At 55.3% G+C, this 18,184-nt stretch overlaps 1 long non-coding RNA gene across 1 annotated transcript; it reads right to left on the minus strand.

Annotated features, from left to right (window-relative positions):
- Positions 1 to 3,669: 3,669 nt before the first annotated feature.
- On the minus strand, positions 3,670 to 17,688 carry LOC309621541. The gene is made up of 2 exons (XR_014240078.1): positions 17,593 to 17,688; positions 3,670 to 3,742 (listed from the first exon to the last, which is right to left on the minus strand). It is a non-coding gene; the product is annotated as an uncharacterized lncRNA (long non-coding RNA).
- Positions 17,689 to 18,184: the final 496 nt, after the last annotated feature.

The following is an 18,184-nucleotide window of genomic DNA, read 5'->3' on the forward strand; positions in this document are numbered from 1 at the left end:
TTGACAATCCTTGAAGCCGCCCAGATTACAGCCTCCGCAGGTACGCTTGCGTAGCAAACGAGCACTTTCTACCGATGAACAGGGTTCCTGTCACGCTGGAGGAGAGCTAATCCCGCAGACCTCGTTCCTCCTGGGAAAGCGCAAGGCCACCCTGAGCCTCAGGGTAGTGCCTAAGTTTCCAATGGGCAAGCTCTGCGTGCCTCGGTTACCATGAGGTCTCCATCGTTGTTGTGATTCAGTGGAACGCGAGGATAGCTTTCAGGACCCCAAGCACTCTGAACTCCGCACCGTTTCCCATGCTACCACACGGATCCCCCCCACGTCTCCTCTCTGCCTGCTGAGCAACAAGCAGCTGTGTAGGCCCTTCGGAACACTTCTTGCATGCAGAGCCCAAGGCGGAACACTGCTCTCTGTCTTCCTTTGGAAACCTAGGTTGCCGCAGCTTGCCCCAGCTCACGAAGACAGTCTGAGCCGGTCTCATGTGCTGAGGAACGTGAACTCCGTGAGGACCAGGGCCCTACCTGCTCTCAGAAAATCATTCTGCTCAGTCTTCCATCCAGGAGCTCACACCGACTGGCTCGTTGGTTTAGCAGGACGTCGATGTGAGGTCCATGCTAAGCAAAGATCACAGTACTTCCTTTACCCTGCTAGGCCCCCGGAAGAGGTAGAGCCAATTAGGCCTCGCTCAGGCCAGCCCTCCTTCAGGGATCTTGCCCCACTTCTAAGCCTCCACCGTAAAAGATACTTAGCGAAGTTGCCATGGTTTCGCCATGCTCTCCCTCGGCAGCTCCACTACTGCAGGGACTCATGCTTGCTTTGAACTTGGATAGGTGGCCCTGCTTCCAAAAGCAGTCTTTTCCCCTTTGAAAATGTGGATTCTTGTAGCCTCGGAGCTGTTTGCGAAACTCTAGGAAGGCCCAGCTTCTACACACTGCAGGCACGCCCGGGGAGGAAACGAGAATATTCCCCAAGAGAAACAGGCTGCTTGCAAGTGTCGAGGGGAGCTTCTCAGGTGCCCAGTGTGTCCCATTTGTTTCCCTTCGCAGCTCCCATCTTGCAGGTACTTATACTGGGTACTAACAAGGGTAGGTGGCTCTGCCGACAAAAGCAGCGTTTTCCCTTTGAAAGCTTGGATTCTAGTGTCTCAGGGGCTAATTGACAAACCTTGAAGCTGCCCAGATTAACCTCCGCAGGTACGCTTGCGTAGCAAACGAGCACTTTCTACCGATGAACAGGCTTCCTGTCACGCTGGAGGAGAGTTAATCCCGCAGACCTCGTTCCTCCTGGGAAAGCGCAAGGCCACCCTGAGCCTCAGGGTAGTGCCTAAATTTCCACCGGGCAAGCTCTGCGTGCCTCGGTTTCCATGAGGTCTCCACCGTTGTTGTGCTTCAATGGAACGCGAGGATAGCTTTCAGGACTCCAAGCACTCTCACCTCCGCACCGTTTCCCATGCTACCACACGGATCCCCCCCACGTCTCCTCTCTGCCTGCTGAGCAACAAGCAGCCGTGTAGGCCCTTCGGAACACTTCTTGCATGCAGAGCCCATGGCGGCACTCTGCTCTCTCTCTTCCTTTGGAAACCAAGGTGGTCGCAGCTTGCACCAGCTCACGAAGACAGTCTGAGCCGGTCTCATGAGCTGGGGAACGTGGACTCAGTGAGGACCAGGGCCCTACCTGCACTCAGAAAAACACTCTGCTCAGCCTTCCATCCAGTTGCTCACACCGACTGGCTCGTTGGTTTAGCAGGACGTCGATGTGAGGTCCAAGCTGAGCAAAGAGCACAATTCCTCCTTTAGCCTGCTAGGCCCCCGGAAGAGGTAGAGCCAACTAGGCCTCGCTCAGGCCAGCCCTCCTTCAGGGATCTTGCCACACTTCGAAGCCTGCACAGTAAAAGATACGTAGCGAAGTTGCCAGGGTTTCGCCATGCTCTCCCTCGGCAGCTCCACTACTGCAGGGACTCATGTTTGCTGTGAACGAGGATAGGTGGCCCTGCTTCCAAAAGCAGTCTTTTCCGCTTTGGAAATGTCGTTTCTTGTAGCCTCGGAGCTGTTTGCGAAACTCTAGGAAGGCCCAGCTTCTACACACTGCAGGGACGCCCGGGGAGGAAACGAGTATGTTCCCCCAGAGAAACAGGCTGCTTGCAAGTGTCGAGGGGAGTTTCTCAGGTGCCCAGTGTGTCCCGTTTGTTTCCCTTCGCAGCTCCCATCCTGCAGGTACTTATGCTGGGTGCTAACACGGGTAGGTGGCTCTGCCGACAAAAGCAGCCTTTTCCCTTTGGAAGCTTGGATTCTAGTGATTCACGGGCTGCTTTCCAAACCTTGGAGTTTCCCAGCTTATAGCCTTCGCAGGTACGCTTGAGTAGCAAACGAGCACTTTCACCCGAGGAAGAGTGTTCCTGTCCCGCTAGAGGAGAGTTAATCCTGCAGACCTCGTTCCTCCTGGGAAAGCGCAAGGCCACCCTGAGCCTCAGGGTAGTGCCTAATTTTCCACCGGGCAAGCTCTGCGTGCCTCGGTTTCCATGAGGTCTCCACCGTTGTTGTGCTTCAATGGAATGCGAGGATAGCTTTCAGGATTCCAAGCACTCTGGCCTCCGCACCTTTTCCCATGCTACCACACGGATCCCCCCCAAGTCTCCTCTCTGCCTGCTGAGCAACAAGCAGCTGTGTAGGCCCTTCGGAACACTTCTTGCATGCAGAGCCCAAGGCGGAACACTGCTCTCTGTCTTCCTTTGGAAACCTAGGTTGCCGCAGCTTGCCCCAGCTCACGAAGACAGTCTGAGCCGGTCTCATGTGCTGAGGAACGTGAACGCCGTGAGGACCAGGGCCCTACCTGTTCTCAGAAAATCATTCTGCTCAGCCTTCCATCCAGGAGCTCACACCGACTGGCTCGTTTGTTTAGTAGGACGTCGATGTGAGGTCCATGCTAAGCAAAGAGCACAGTACTTCCTTTACCCTGCTAGGCCCCCGGAAGAGGTAGAGCCAATTAGGCCTCGCTCAGGCCAGCCCTCCTTCAGGGATCTTGCCCCACTTCTAAGCCTGCACAGTAAAAGATACTTAGCGAAGTTGCCAGGGTTTCGCCATGCTCTCCCTCGGCAGCTCCACTACTGCCGGGACTCATGCTTGCTTTGAACTTGGATAGGTGGCCCTGCTTCCAAAAGCAGTCTTTTCCACTTTGGAAATGTGGATTCTTGTAGCTTCGGAGCTGTTTGCGAAACCCTAGGAAGGCCCAGCTTCTACACACTGCAGGCACGCCCGGGGAGGAAACGAGAATATTCCCCAAGAGAAACAGGCTGCTTGCAAGTGTCGAGGGGAGCTTCTCAGGTGCCCAGTGTGTCCCGTTTTTTTCCCTTCGCAGCTCCCGTCCTGCAGGTACTTATGCTGGGTGCTAACAAGGGTAGGTGGCTCTGCCGACAAAAGCAGCGTTTTCCCTTTGGAAGCTTGGATTCTAGTGTCTCAGGGGCTAATTGACAATCCTTCAAGCTGCCCAGATTAAGCCTCCGCAGGTACGCTTGCGTAGCAAACGAGCACATTCTACCGATGAACAGGGTTCCTGTCACGCTGGAGGAGAGTTAATCCCGCAAACCTCGTTCCTCCTGGGAAAGCGCAAGGCCACCCTGAGCCTCAGGGTAGTGCCTAAGTTTCCACCGGGCAAGCTCTGCGTGCCTCGGTTTCCATGAGGTTTCCACCATTGTTGTGCTTCAATGGAACGCGAGGATAGCTTTCAGGACTCCAAGCACTCTGGCCTCCGCACCGTTTCCCATGCTACAACACGGATTCCCAGAACGTCTCCTCTCTGCCTGCTGAGCAACAAGCAGCCATGTAGGCCCTTCGGAACACTTCTTGCATGCAGAGCCCATGGCGGCACTCTGCTCTCTCTCTTCCTTTGGAAACCAAGGTGGTCGCAGCTTGCCCCAGCTCACGAAGACAGTCTGAGCCGGTCTCATGAGCTGGCGAATGTGGACTCAGTGAGGACCAGGGCCCTACCTGCACTCAGAAAAACACTCTGCTCAGCCTTCCATCCAGTTGCTCACACCGACTGGCTCGTTGGTTTAGCAGGACGTCGATGTGAGGTCCAAGCTGAGCAAAGAGCACAATTCCTCCTTTACCCTGCTAGGCCCCCGGAAGAGGTAGAGCCAAATAGGCCTCGCTCAGGCCAGCCCTCCTTCAGGGATCTTGCCACACTTCGAAGCCTGCACAGTAAAAGATACGTAGCGAAGTTGCCAGGGTTTCGCCATGCTCTCCCTCGGCAGCTCCACTACTGCAGGGACTCATGTTTGCTGTGAACGAGGATAGGTGGCCCTGCTTCCAAAAGCAGTCTTTTCCGCTTTGGAAATGTCGTTTCTTGTAGCCTAGGAGCTGTTTGCGAAACTCTAGGAAGGCCCAGCTTCTACACACTGCAGGCACGCCCGGGGAGGAAACGAGTATGTTCCCCCAGAGAAACAGGCTGCTTGCAAGTGTCGAGGGGAGCTTCTCAGGTGCCCAGTGTGTCCCGTTTGTTTCCCTTCGCAGCTCCCATCCTGCAGGTACTTATGCTGGGTGCTAACAAGGGTAGGTGGCTCTGCCGACAAAAGCAGCCTTTTCCCTTTGGAAGCTTGGATTCCAGTGATTCACGGGCTGCTTTCCAAACCTTGAAGTTTCCCAGCTTATAGCCTTCGCAGGTACGCTTGAGTAGCAAACGAGCACTTTCACCCGAGGAAGAGTGTTCCTGTCCCGCTAGAGGAGAGTTAATCCTGCAGACCTCGTTCCTCCAGGGAAAGCGCAAGGCCACACTGAGCCTCAGTGTAGTGCCTAATTTTCCACCGGGCAAGCTCTGCGTGCCTCGGTTTCCATGAGGTCTCCACCGTTGTTGTGCTTCAATGGAATGCGAGGATAGCTTTCAGGATTCCAAGCACTCTGGCCTCCGCACCTTTTCCCATGCTACCACACGGATCCCCCCCAAGTCTCCTCTCTGCCTGCTGAGCAACAAGCAGCTGTGTAGGCCCTTCGGAACACTTCTTGCATGCAGAGCCCAAGGCGGCACACTGCTCTCTGTCTTCCTTTGGAAACCTAGGGTGCCGCAGCTTGCCCCAGCTCACGAAGACAGTCTGAGCCGGTCTCATGTGCTGAGGAACGTGAACGCCGTGAGGACCAGGGCCCTACCTGCTCTCAGAAAATCATTCTGCTCAGCCTTCCATACAGGAGCTCACACCGACTGGTTCGTTGGTTTAGCAGGACGTCGATGTGAGGTCCATGCTAAGCAAAGAGCACAGTACTTCCTTTACCCTGCTAGGCCCCCGGAAGAGGTAGAGCCAATTAGGCCTCGCTCAGGCCAGCCCTCCTTCAGGGATCTTGCCCCACTTCGAAGCCTGCACAGTAAAAGATACTTAGCGAAGTTGCCAGGGTTTCGCCATGCTCTCCCTCGGCAGCTCCACTACTGCAGGGACTCATGCTTGCTTTGAACTTGGATAGGTGGCCCTGCTTCCAAAAGCAGTCTTTTCCACTTTGGAAATGTGGATTCTTGTAGCTTCGGAGCTGTTTGCGAAACCCTAGGAAGGCCCAGCTTCTACACACTGCAGGCACGCCCGGGGAGGAAACGAGAATATTCCCCAAGAGAAACAGGCTGCTTGCAAGTGTCGAGGGGAGCTTCTCAGGTGCCCAGTGTGTCCCGTTTGTTTCCCTTCGCAGCTCCCGTCCTGCAGGTACTTATGCTGGGTGCTAACAAGGGTAGGTGGCTCTGCCGACAAAAGCAGCGTTTTCCCTTTGGAAGCTTGGATTCTAGTGTCTCAGGGGCTAATTGACAAACCTTGAAGCTGCCCAGATTAAGCCTCCGCAGGCACGCTTGCGTAGCAAACGAGCACTTTCTACCGATGAACAGGGTTCCTGTCACGCTGGAGGAGAGTTAATCCCGCAGACCTCGTTCCTCCTGGGAAAGCGCAAGGCCACCCTGAGCCTCAGGGTAGTGCCTAACTTTCCACCGGGCAAGCTCTGCGTGCCTCGGTTTCCATGAGGTCTCCACCGTTGTTGTGCTTCAATGGAATGCGAGGATAGCTTTCAGGATTCCAAGCACTCTGGCCTCCGCACCTTTTCCCATGATACCACACGGATCCCCCCCAAGTCTCCTCTCTGCCTGCTGAGCAACAAGCAGCTGTGTAGGCCCTTCGGAACACTTCTTGCATGCAGAGCCCAAGGCGGCACACTGCTCTCTGTCTTCCTTTGGAAACCTAGGTTGCCGCAGCTTGCCCCAGCTCACGAAGACAGTCTGAGCCGGTCTCATGTGCTGAGGAACGTGAACGCCGTGAGGACCAGGGCCCTACCTGTTCTCAGAAAATCATTCTGCTCAGCCTTCCATACAGGAGCTCACACCGACTGGCTCGTTGGTATAGTAGGACGTCGATGTGAGGTCCATGCTAAGCAAAGAGCACAGTACTTCCTTTACCCTGCTAGGCCCCCGGAAGAGGTAGAGCCAATTAGGCCTCGCTCAGGCCAGCCCTCCTTCAGGGATCTTGCCCCACTTCTAAGCCTGCACAGTAAAAGATACTTAGCGAAGTTGCCAGGGTTTCGCCATGCTCTCCCTCGGCAACTCCACTACAGCAGGGACTCATGCTTGCTTTGAATTTGGATAGGTGGCCCTGCTTCCAAAAGCAGTCTTTTCCACTTTGGAAATGTGGATTTTTGTAGCTTCGGAGCTGTTTGCGAAACCCTAGGAAGGCCCAGCTTCTACACACTGCAGGCACGCCCGGGGAGGAAACGAGAATATTCCCCAAGAGAAACAGGCTGCTTGCAAGTGTCGAGGGGAGCTTCTCAGGTGCCCAGTGTGTCCCGTTTGTTTCCCTTCGCAGCTCCCATCTTGCAGGTACTTATACTGGGTACTAACAAGGGTAGGTGGCTCTGCCGACAAAAGCAGCGTTTTCCCTTTGGAAGCTTGGATTCTAGTGTCTCAGGGGCTAATTGACAAACCTTGAAGCTGCCCAGATTAAACCTCCGCAGGTACGCTTGGGTAGCAAACGAGCACTTTCACCCGAGGAACAGGGTTCCTGTCACGCTGGAGGAGAGTTAATCCCGCAGACCTCGTTCCTCCTGGGAAAGCGCAAGGCCACCCTGAGCCTCAGGGTAGTGCCTAAGTTTCCAACGGGCAAGCTCTGCGTGCCTCGGTTTCCATGAGGTCTCCACCGTTGTTGTGCTTCAATGGAACGTGAGGATAGCTTTCAGGACTCCAAGCACTCTGACCTCCGCACCGTTTCCCATGCTACCACACGGATCCCCCCCACGTCTCCTCTCTGCCTGCTGAGCAACAAGCAGCCGTGTAGGCCCTTCGGAACACTTCTTGCATGCAGAGCCCATGGCGGCACTCTGCTCTCTCTCTTCCTTTGGAAACCAAGGTGGTCGCAGCTTGCCCCAGCTCACGAAGACAGTCTGAGCCGGTCTCATGAGCTGGGGAACGTGGACTCAGTGAGGACCAGGGCCCTACCTGCACTCAGAAAAACACTCTGCTCAGCCTTCCATCCAGTTGCTCACACCGACTGGCTCGTTGGTTTAGCAGGACGTCGATGTGAGGTCCAAGCTGAGCAAAGAGCACAATTCCTCCTTTAGCCTGCTAGGCCCCCGGAAGAGGTAGAGCCAACTAGGCCTCGCTCAGGCCAGCCCTCCTTCAGGGTTCTTGCCACACTTCGAAGCCTGCACAGTAAAAGATACTAGCGAAGTTGCCAGGGTTTCACCATGCTCTCCCTCGGCAGCTCCACTACTGCAGGGACTCATGTTTGCTGTGAACGAGGATAGGTGGCCCTGCTTCCAAAAGCAGTCTTTTCCGCTTTGGAAATGTCGTTTCTTGTAGCCTCGGAACTGTTTGCGAAACTCTAGGAAGGCCCAGCTTCTACACACTGCAGGCACGCCCGGGGAGGAAACGAGTATGATCCCCCAGAGAAACAGGCTGCTTGCAAGTGTCGAGGGGAGCTTCTCAGGTGCCCAGTGTGTCCCGTTAGTTTCCCTTCGCAGCTCCCATCCTTCAGGTACTTATGCTGGGTGCTAACTAGGTTAGGTGGCTCTGCCGACAAAAGCAGCCTTTTCCCTTTGGAAGCTTGGATTCTAGTGTCTCAGGGGCTGTTTGACAATCCTTGAAGCTGCCCAGATTACTGCCTCCGCAGGTACGCTTGCGTAGCAAACGAGCACTTTCTACCGATGAACAGGGTTCCTGTCACGCTGGAGGACAGTTAATCCCTCAGACCTCGTTCGTCCTGGGAAAGCGCAAGGCCACCCTGAGCCTCAGGGTAGTGCCTAAGTTTCCAACGGGCAAGCTCTGCGTGCCTCGGTTTCCATGAGGTCTCCATCGTTGTTGTGCTTCAATGGATCGCGAGGATAGCTTTCAGGACCCCAAGCACTCTGACCTCCGCACCGTTTCCCATGCTACCACACGGATCCCCCCCACGTCTCCTCTCTGCCTGCTGAGCAACAAGCAGCCGTGTAGGCCCTTCGGAACACTTCTTGCATGCAGAGCCCATGGCGGCACTCTGCTCTCTCTCTTCCTTTGGAAACCAAGGTGGTCGCAGCTTGCCCCAGCTCACGAAGACAGTCTGAGCCGGTCTCATGAGGTGGGGAACGTGGACTCAGTGAGGACCAGGGCCCTACCTGCACTCAGAAAAACACTCTGCTCAGCCTTCCATCCAGTTGCTCACACCGACTGGCTCGTTGGTTTAGCAGGACGTCGATGTGAGGTCCAAGCTGAGCAAAGAGCACAATTCCTCCTTTAGCCTGCTAGGCCCCCGGAAGAGGTAGAGCCAACTAGGCCTCGCTCAGGCCAGCCCTCCTTCAGGGATCTTGCCACACTTCGAAGCCTGCACAGTAAAAGATACGTAGCGAAGTTGCCAGGGTTTCGCCATGCTCTCCCTCGGCAGCTCCACTACTGCAGGGACTCATGTTTGCTGTGAACGAGGATAGGTGGCCCTGCTTCCAAAAGCAGTCTTTTCCGCTTTGGAAATGTCGTTTCTTGTAGCCTCGGAGCTGTTTGCGAAACTCTAGGAAGGCCCAGCTTCTACACACTGCAGGCACGCCCGGGGAGGAAACGAGTATGTTCCCCCAGAGAAACAGGCTGCTTGCAAGTGTCGAGGGGAGTTTCTCAGGTGCCCAGTGTGTCCCGTTTGTTTCCCTTCGCAGCTCCCATCCTGCAGGTACTTATGCTGGGTGCTAACAAGGGTAGGTGGCTCTGCCGACAAAAGCAGCCTTTTCCCTTTGGAAGCTTGGATTCTAGTGATTCACGGGCTGCTTTCCAAACCTTGGAGTTTCCCAGCTTATAGCCTTCGCAGGTACGCTTGAGTAGCAAACGAGCACTTTCACCCGAGGAAGAGTGTTCCTGTCCCGCTAGAGGAGAGTTAATCCTGCAGACCTCGTTCCTCCTGGGAAAGCGCAAGGCCACCCTGAGCCTCAGGGTAGTGCCTAATTTTCCACCGGGCAAGCTCTGCGTGCCTCGGTTTCCATGAGGTCTCCACCGTTGTTGTGCTTCAATGGAATGCGAGGATAGCTTTCAGGATTCCAAGCACTCTGGCCTCCGCACCTTTTCCCATGCTACCACACGGATCCCCCCCAATTCTCCTCTCTGCCTGCTGAGCAACAAGCAGCTGTATAGGCCCTTCGGAACACTTCTTGCATGCAGAGCCCAAGGCGGCACACTGCTCTCTGTCTTCCTTTGGAAACCTAGGTTGCCGCAGCTTGCCCCAGCTCACGAAGACAGTCTGAGCCGGTCTCATGTGCTGAGGAACGTGAACTCCGTGAGGACCAGGGCCCTACCTGCTCTCAGAAAATCATTCTGCTCAGCCTTCCATACAGGAGCTCACACCGACTGGCTCGTTGGTTTAGCAGGACGTCGATGTGAGGTCCATGCTAAGCAAAGAGCACAGTACTTCCTTTACCCTGCTAGGCCCCCGGAAGAGGTAGAGCCAATTAGGCCTCGCTCAGGCCAGCCCTCCTTCAGGGATCTTGCCCCACTTCGAAGCCTGCACAGTAAAAGATACTTAGCGAAATTGCCAGGGTTTCGCCATGCTCTCCCTCGGCAGCTCCACTACTGCAGGGACTCATGTTTGCTTTGAACTTGGATAGGTGGCCCTGCTTCCAAAAGCAGTCTTTTCCACTTTGGAAATGTGGATTCTTGTAGCCTCGGAGCTGTTTGCGAAACCCTAGGAAGGCCCAGCTTCTACACACTGCAGGCACGCCCGGGGAGGAAACGAGAATGTTCCCCCAGAGAAACAGGCTGCTTGCAAGTGTCGAGGGGAGCTTCTCAGGTGCCCAGTGTTTCCCGTTTGTTTCCCTTCGCAGCTCCCATCTTGCAGGTACTTATACTGGGTACTAACAAGGGTAGGTGGCTCTGCCGACAAAAGCAGCGTTTTCCCTTTGGAAGCTTGGATTCTAGTGTCTCAGGGGCTAATTGACAAACCTTGAAGCTGCCCAGATTAAGCCTCCGCAGGTACGCTTGCGTAGCAAACGAGCACTTTCTACCGATGAACAGGGTTCCTGTCACGCTGGAGGAGAGTTAATCCCGCAGACCTCGTTCCTCCTGGGAAAGCGCAAGGCCACCCTGAGCCTCCGGGTAGATCCTAAGTTTCCACCGGGCAAGCTCTGCGTGCCTCGGTTTCCATGAGGTCTCCACCGTTGTTGTGCTTCAATGGAACGCGAGGATAGCTTTCAGGACTCCAAGCACTCTGACCTCCGCACCGTTTCCCATGCTACCACACGGATCCCCCCCACGTCTCCTCTCTGCCTGCTGAGCAACAAGCAGCCGTGTAGGCCCTTCGGAACACTTCTTGCATGCAGAGCCCATGGCGGCACTCTGCTCTCTCTCTTCCTTTGGAAACCAAGGTGGTCGCAGCTTGCCCCAGCTCACGAAGACAGTCTGAGCCGGTCTCATGAGCTGGGGAACGTGGACTCAGTGAGGACCAGGGCCCTACCTGCACTCAGAAAAACACTCTGCTCAGCCTTCCATCCAGTTGCTCACACCGACTGGCTCGTTGGTTTAGCAGGACGTCGATGTGAGGTCCAAGCTGAGCAAAGAGCACAATTCCTCCTTTAGCCTGCTAGGCCCCCGGAAGAGGTAGAGCCAACTAGGCCTCGCTCAGGCCAGCCCTCCTTCAGGGATCTTGCCACACTTCGAAGCCTGCACAGTAAAAGATACTAGCGAAGTTGCCAGGGTTTCGCCATGCTCTCCCTCGGCAGCTCCACTACTGCAGGGACTCATGTTTGCTGTGAACGAGGATAGGTGGCCCTGCTTCCAAAAGCAGTCTTTTCCGCTTTGGAAATGTCGTTTCTTGTAGCCTCGGAGCTGTTTGCGAAACTCTAGGAAGGCCCAGCTTCTACACACTGCAGGCACGCCCGGGGAGGAAACGAGTATGTTCCCCCAGAGAAACAGGCTGCTTGCAAGTGTCGAGGGGAGCTTCTCAGGTGCCCAGTGTGTCCCGTTAGTTTCCCTGCGCAGCTCCCATCCTTCAGGTACTTATGCTGGGTGCTAACTAGGTTAGGTGGCTCTACCGACAAAAGCAGCCTTTTCCCTTTGGAAGCTTGGATTCTAGTGTCTCAGGGGCTGTTTGACAATCCTTGAAGCTGCCCAGATTACTGCCTCCGCAGGTACGCTTGCGTAGCAAACGAGCACTTTCTACCGATGAACAGGGTTCCTGTCACGCTGGAGGACAGTTAATCCCTCAGACCTCGTTCGTCCTGGGAAAGCGCAAGGCCACCCTGAGCCTCAGGGTAGTGCCTAAGTTTCCAACGGGCAAGCTCTGCGTGCCTCGGTTTCCATGAGGTCTCCATCGTTGTTGTGCTTCAATGGATCGCGAGGATAGCTTTCAGGACCCCAAGCACTCTGACCTCCGCACCGTTTCCCATGCTACCACACGGATCCCCCCCACGTCTCCTCTCTGCCTGCTGAGCAACAAGCAGCCGTGTAGGCCCTTCGGAACACTTCTTGCATGCAGAGTCGAAGGCGGCACACTGCTCTCTGTCTTCCTTTGGAAACCTAGGTTGCCGCAGCTTGCTCCAACTCACGAAGACAGTCTGAGCCGGTCTCATGAGCTGGGGAATGTGGACTCAGTGAGGACCAGGGCCCTACCTGCACTCAGAAAAACACTCTGCTCAGCCTTCCATCCAGGAGCTCACACCGACTGGCTCGTTGGTTTAGCAGGACGTCAATGTGAGGTCCAAGCTGAGCAAAGAGCACACTTCCTCCATTACCCTGCTAGGCCCACGGAAGAGGTAGAGCCAACTAGGCCACGCTAAGGCCAGCCCTCCTTCAGGGATCTTGCCCCACTTCGAAGCCTGCACAGTAAAAGATAGTTAGCGAAGTTGCCAGGGTTTTGCCATGCTCTCCCTCGGCATCTCCACTACTGCAGGGACTCATGTTTGCTTTGAACTTGGATAGTTGGCCCTGCTTCCAAAAGCAGTCTTTTCCCCTTTGAAAAGGTGGATTCTTGTAGCCTCGGAGCTGTTTGCGAAACCCTAGGAAGGCCCAGCTTCTACACACTGCAGGCACGCCCGGGGAGGAAACGAGTATGTTCCCCCAGAGAAACAGGCTGCTTGCAAGTGTCGAGGGGAGCTTCTCAGGTGCCCAGTTTGTCCCGTTAGTTTCCCTTCGCAGCTCCCATCCTGCAGGTACTTATGCTGGGTGCTAACAAGGTTAGGTGGCTCTACCGACAAAAGCAGCCTTTTCCCTTTGGAAGCTTGGATTCTAGTGTCTCAGGGGCTGTTTGACAATCCTTGAAGCCGCCCAGATTAAGCCTCCGCAGGTACGCTTGCGTAGCAAACGAGCACTTTCTACCGATGAACAGGGTTCCTGTCACGCTGGAGGAGAGTTAATCCCACAGACCTCGTTCCTCCTGGGAAAGCACAAGGCCACCCTGAGCCTCAGGGTAGTGCCTAAGTTTCCAACGGGCAAGCTCTGCGTGCCTCGGTTACCATGAGGTCTCCATCGTTGTTGTGATTCAGTGGAACGCGAGGATAGCTTTCAGGACCCCAAGCACTCTGAACTCCGCACCGTTTCCCATGCTACCACACGGATCCCCCCCACGTCTCCTCTCTGCCTGCTGAGCAACAAGCAGCTGTGTAGGCCCTTCGGAACACTTCTTGCATGCAGAGCCCAAGGCGGCACACTGCTCTCTGTCTTCCTTTGGAAACCTAGGTTGCCGCAGCTTGCCCCAGCTCACGAAGACAGTCTGAGCCGGTCTCATGTGCTGAGGAACGTGAACTCCGTGAGGACCAGGGCCCTACCTGCTCTCAGAAAATCATTCTGCTCAGTCTTCCATACAGGAGCTCACACCGACTGGCTCGTTGGTTTAGCAGGACGTCGATGTGAGGTCCATGCTAAGCAAAGATCACAGTACTTCCTTTACCCTGCTAGGCCCCCGGAAGAGGTAGAGCCAATTAGGCCTCGCTCAGGCCAGCCCTCCTTCAGGGATCTTGCCCCACTTCTAAGCCTCCACCGTAAAAGATACTTAGCGAAGTTGCCAGGGTTTCGCCATGCTCTCCCTCGGCAGCTCCACTACTGCAGGGACTCATGCTTGCTTTGAACTTGGATAGGTGGCCCTGCTTCCAAAAGCAGTCTTTTCCCCTTTGAAAATGTGGATTCTTGTAGCCTCGGAGCTGTTTGCGAAACCCTAGGAAGGCCCAGCTTCTACACACTGCAGGCACGCCCGGGGAGGAAACGAGAATATTCCCCAAGAGAAACAGGGGGCTTGCAAGTGTCGAGGGGAGCTTCTCAGGTGCCCAGTGTGTCCCATTTGTTTCCCTTCGCAGCTCCCATCTTGCAGGTACTTATACTGGGTACTAACAAGGGTAGGTGGCTTTGCCGAGAAAAGCAGCGTTTTCCCTTTGGAAGCTTGGATTCTAGTGTCTCAGGGGCTAATTGACAAACCTTGAAGCTGCCCAGATTAACCTCCGCAGGTACGCTTGCGTAGCAAACGAGCACTTTCTACCGATGAACAGGCTTCCTGTCACGCTGGAGGAGAGTTAATCCCGCAGACCTCGTTCCTACTGGGGAAGCGCAAGGCCACCCTGAGCCTCAGGGTAATGCCTAAATTTCCAACGGGCAAGCTCTGCGTGCCTCGGTTTCCATGAGGTCTCCACCGTTGTTGTGCTTCAATGGAACGCGAGGATACCTTTCAGGACTCCAAGCACTCTGACCTCCGCACCGTTTCCCATGCTACCACACGGATCCCCCCCACGTCTCCTCTCTGCTTGCTGAGCAACAAGCAGCCATGTAGGCCCTTCGGAACACTTCTTGCATGCAGAGCCCAAGGCGGCACTCTGCTCTCTCTCTTCCTTTGGAAACCAAGGTGGTCGCAGCTTGCACCAGCTCACGAAGACAGTCTGAGCCGGTCTCATGAGCTGGGGAACGTGGACTCAGTGAGGACCAGGGCCCTACCTGCACTCAGAAAAACACTCTGCTCAGCCTTCCATCCAGTTGCTCACACCGACTGGCTCGTTGGTTTAGCAGGACGTCGATGTGAGGTCCAAGCTGAGCAAAGAGCACAATTCCTCCTTTAGCCTGCTAGGCCCCCGGAAGAGGTAGAGCCAACTAGGCCTCGCTCAGGCCAGTCCTCTTTCAGGGATCTTGCCACACTTCGAAGCCTGCACAGTAAAAGATACGTAGCGAAGTTGCCAGGGTTTCGCCATGCTCTCCCTCGGCAGCTCCACTACTGCAGGGACTCATGTTTGCTGTGAACGAGGATAGGTGGCCCTGCTTCCAAAAGCAGTCTTTTCCGCTTTGGAAATGTCGTTTCTTGTAGCCTCGGAGCTGTTTGCGAAACTCTAAGAAGGCCCAGCTTCTTCACACTGCAGGCACGCCCGGGGAGGAAACGAGTATGTTCCCCCAGAGAAACAGGCTGCTTGCAAGTGTCGAGGGGAGTTTCTCAGGTGCCCAGTGTGTCCCGTTTGTTTCCCTTCGCAGCTCCCGTCCTGCAGGTACTTATGCTGGGTGCTAACAAGGGTAGGTGGCTCTGCCGACAAAAGCAGCCTTTTCCCTTTGGAAGCTTGGATTCTAGTGATTCACGGGCTGCTTTCCAAACCTTGGAGTTTCCCAGCTTATAGCCTTCGCAGGTACGCTTGAGTAGCAAACGAGCACTTTCACCCGAGGAAGAGTGTTCCTGTCCCGCTAGAGGAGAGTTAATCCTGCAGACCTCCTTCCTCCTGGGAAAGCGCAAGGCCACCCTGAGCCTCAGGGTAGTGCCTAATTTTCCACCGGGCAAGCTCTGCGTGCCTCGGTTTCCATGAGGTCTCCACCGTTGTTGTGCTTCAATGGAATGCGAGGATAGCTTTCAGGATTCCAAGCACTCTGGCCTCCGCACCTTTTCCCATGCTACCACACGGATCCCCCCCAAGTCTCCTCTCTGCCTGCTGAGCAACAAGCAGCTGTGTAGGCCCTTCGGAACACTTCTTGCATGCAGAGCCCAAGGCGGCACACTGCTCTCTGTCTTCCTTTGGAAACCTAGGTTGCCGCAGCTTGCCCCAGCTCACGAAGACAGTCTGAGCCGGTCTCATGTGCTGAGGAACGTGAACTCCGTGAGGACCAGGGCCCTACCTGCTCTCAGAAAATCATTCTGCTCAGCCTTCCATACAGGAGCTCACACCGACTGGCTCGTTGGTTTAGCAGGACGTCGATGTGAGGTCCATGCTAAGCAAAGAGCACAGTACTTCCTTTACCCTGCTAGGCCCCCGGAAGAGGTAGAGCCAATTAGGCCTCGCTCAGGCCAGCCCTCCTTCAGGGATCTTGCCCCACTTCTAAGCCTGCACAGTAAAAGATACTTAGCGAAATTGCCAGGGTTTCGCCATGCTCTCCCTCGGCAGCTCCACTACTGCAGGGACTCATGTTTGCTTTGAACTTGGATAGGTGGCCCTGCTTCCAAAAGCAGTCTTTTCCACTTTGGAAATGTGGATTCTTGTAGCCTCGGAGCTGTTTGCGAAATCCTAGGAAGGCCCAGCTTCTACACACTGCAGGCACACCCGGGGAGGAAACGAGAATATTCCCCAAGAGAAACAGGCTGCTTGCAAGTGTCGAGGGGAGCTTCTCAGGTGCCCAGTGTTTCCCGTTTGTTTCCCTTCGCAGCTCCCATCTTGCAGGTACTTATACTGGGTACTAACAAGGGTAGGTGGCTCTGCCGACAAAAGCAGCGTTTTCCCTTTGGAAGCTTGGATTCTAGTGTCTAAGGGGCTAATTGACAAACCTTGAAGCTGCCCAGATTAAGCCTCCGCAGGTACGTTTGCGTAGCAAACGAGCACTTTCACCCGAGGAACAGGGTTCCTGTCACGCTGGAGGAGAGTTAATCCCGCAGACCTCGTTCCTCCTGGGAAAGCGCAAGGCCACCCTGAGCCTCCGGGTAGATCCTAAGTTTCCACCGGGCAAGCTCTGCGTGCCTCGGTTTCCATGAGGTCTCCACCGTTGTTGTGCTTCAATGGAACGCGAGGATAGCTTTCAGGACTCCAAGCACTCTGACCTCCGCACCGTTTCCCATGCTACCACACGGATCCCCCCCACGTCTCCTCTCTGCCTGCTGAGCAACAAGCAGCCGTGTAGGCCCTTCGGAACACTTCTTGCATGCAGAGCCCATGGCGGCACTCTGCTCTCTCTCTTCCTTTGGAAACCAAGGTGGTCGCAGCTTGCCCCAGCTCACGAAGACAGTCTGAGCCGGTCTCATGAGCTGGGGAACGTGGACTCAGTGAGGACCAGGGCCCTACCTGCACTCAGAAAAACACTCTGCTCAGCCTTCCATCCAGTTGCTCACACCGACTGGCTCGTTGGTTTAGCAGGACGTCGATGTGAGGTCCAAGCTGAGCAAAGAGCACAATTCCTCCTTTAGCCTGCTAGGCCCCCGGAAGAGGTAGAGCCAACTAGGCCTCGCTCAGGCCAGCCCTCCTTCAGGGATCTTGCCACACTTCGAAGCCTGCACAGTAAAAGATACTAGCGAAGTTGCCAGGGTTTCGCCATGCTCTCCCTCGGCAGCTCCACTACTGCAGGGACTCATGTTTGCTGTGAACGAGGATAGGTGGCCCTGCTTCCAAAAGCAGTCTTTTCCGCTTTGGAAATGTCGTTTCTTGTAGCCTCGGAGCTGTTTGCGAAACTCTAGGAAGGCCCAGCTTCTACACACTGCAGGCACGCCCGGGGAGGAAACGAGTATGTTCCCCCAGAGAAACAGGCTGCTTGCAAGTGTCGAGGGGAGCTTCTCAGGTGCCCAGTGTGTCCCGTTAGTTTCCCTTCGCAGCTCCCATCCTTCAGGTACTTATGCTGGGTGCTAACTAGGTTAGGTGGCTCTACCGACAAAAGCAGCCTTTTCCCTTTGGAAGCTTGGATTCTAGTGTCTCAGGGGCTGTTTGACAATCCTTGAAGCTGCCCAGATTACTGCCTCCGCAGGTACGCTTGCGTAGCAAACGAGCACTTTCTACCGATGAACAGGGTTCCTGTCACGCTGGAGGACAGTTAATCCCTCAGACCTCGTTCCTCCTGGGAAAGCGCAAGGCCACCCTGAGCCTCAGGGTAGTGCCTAAGTTTCCAACGGGCAAGCTCTGCGTGCCTCGGTTTCCATGAGGTCTCCATCGTTGTTGTGCTTCAATGGATCGCGAGGATAGCTTTCAGGACCCCAAGCACTCTGACCTCTGCACCGTTTCCCATGCTACCACACGGATCCCCCCCACGTCTCCTCTCTGCCTGCTGAGCAACAAGCAGCCGTGTAGGCCCTTCGGAACACTTCTTGCATGCAGAGTCGAAGGCGGCACACTGCTCTCTGTCTTCCTTTGGAAACCTAGGTTGCCGCAGCTTGCTCCAACTCACGAAGACAGTCTGAGCCGGTCTCATGAGCTGGGGAATGTGGACTCAGTGAGGACCAGGGCCCTACCTGCACTCAGAAAAACACTCTGCTCAGCCTTCCATCCAGGAGCTCACACCGACTGGCTCGTTGGTTTAGCAGGACGTCAATGTGAGGTCCAAGCTGAGCAAAGAGCACACTTCCTCCATTACCCTGCTGGGCCCACGGAAGAGGTAGAGCCAACTAGGCCGCGCTAAGGCCAGCCCTCCTTCAGGGATCTTGCCCCACTTCGAAGCCTGCACAGTAAAAGATAGTTAGCGAAGTTGCCAGGGTTTTGCCATGCTCTCCCTCGGCAGCTCCACTACTGCAGGGACTCATGTTTGCTTTGAACTTGGATAGTTGGCCCTGCTTCCAAAAGCAGTCTTTTCCCCTTTGAAAAGG

This window comes from Balaenoptera borealis (assembly GCF_965194805.1).
Source record: "Balaenoptera borealis genome assembly, contig: HAP1_SCAFFOLD_622, whole genome shotgun sequence".
Taxonomy (NCBI): domain Eukaryota; kingdom Metazoa; phylum Chordata; class Mammalia; order Artiodactyla; family Balaenopteridae; genus Balaenoptera; species Balaenoptera borealis.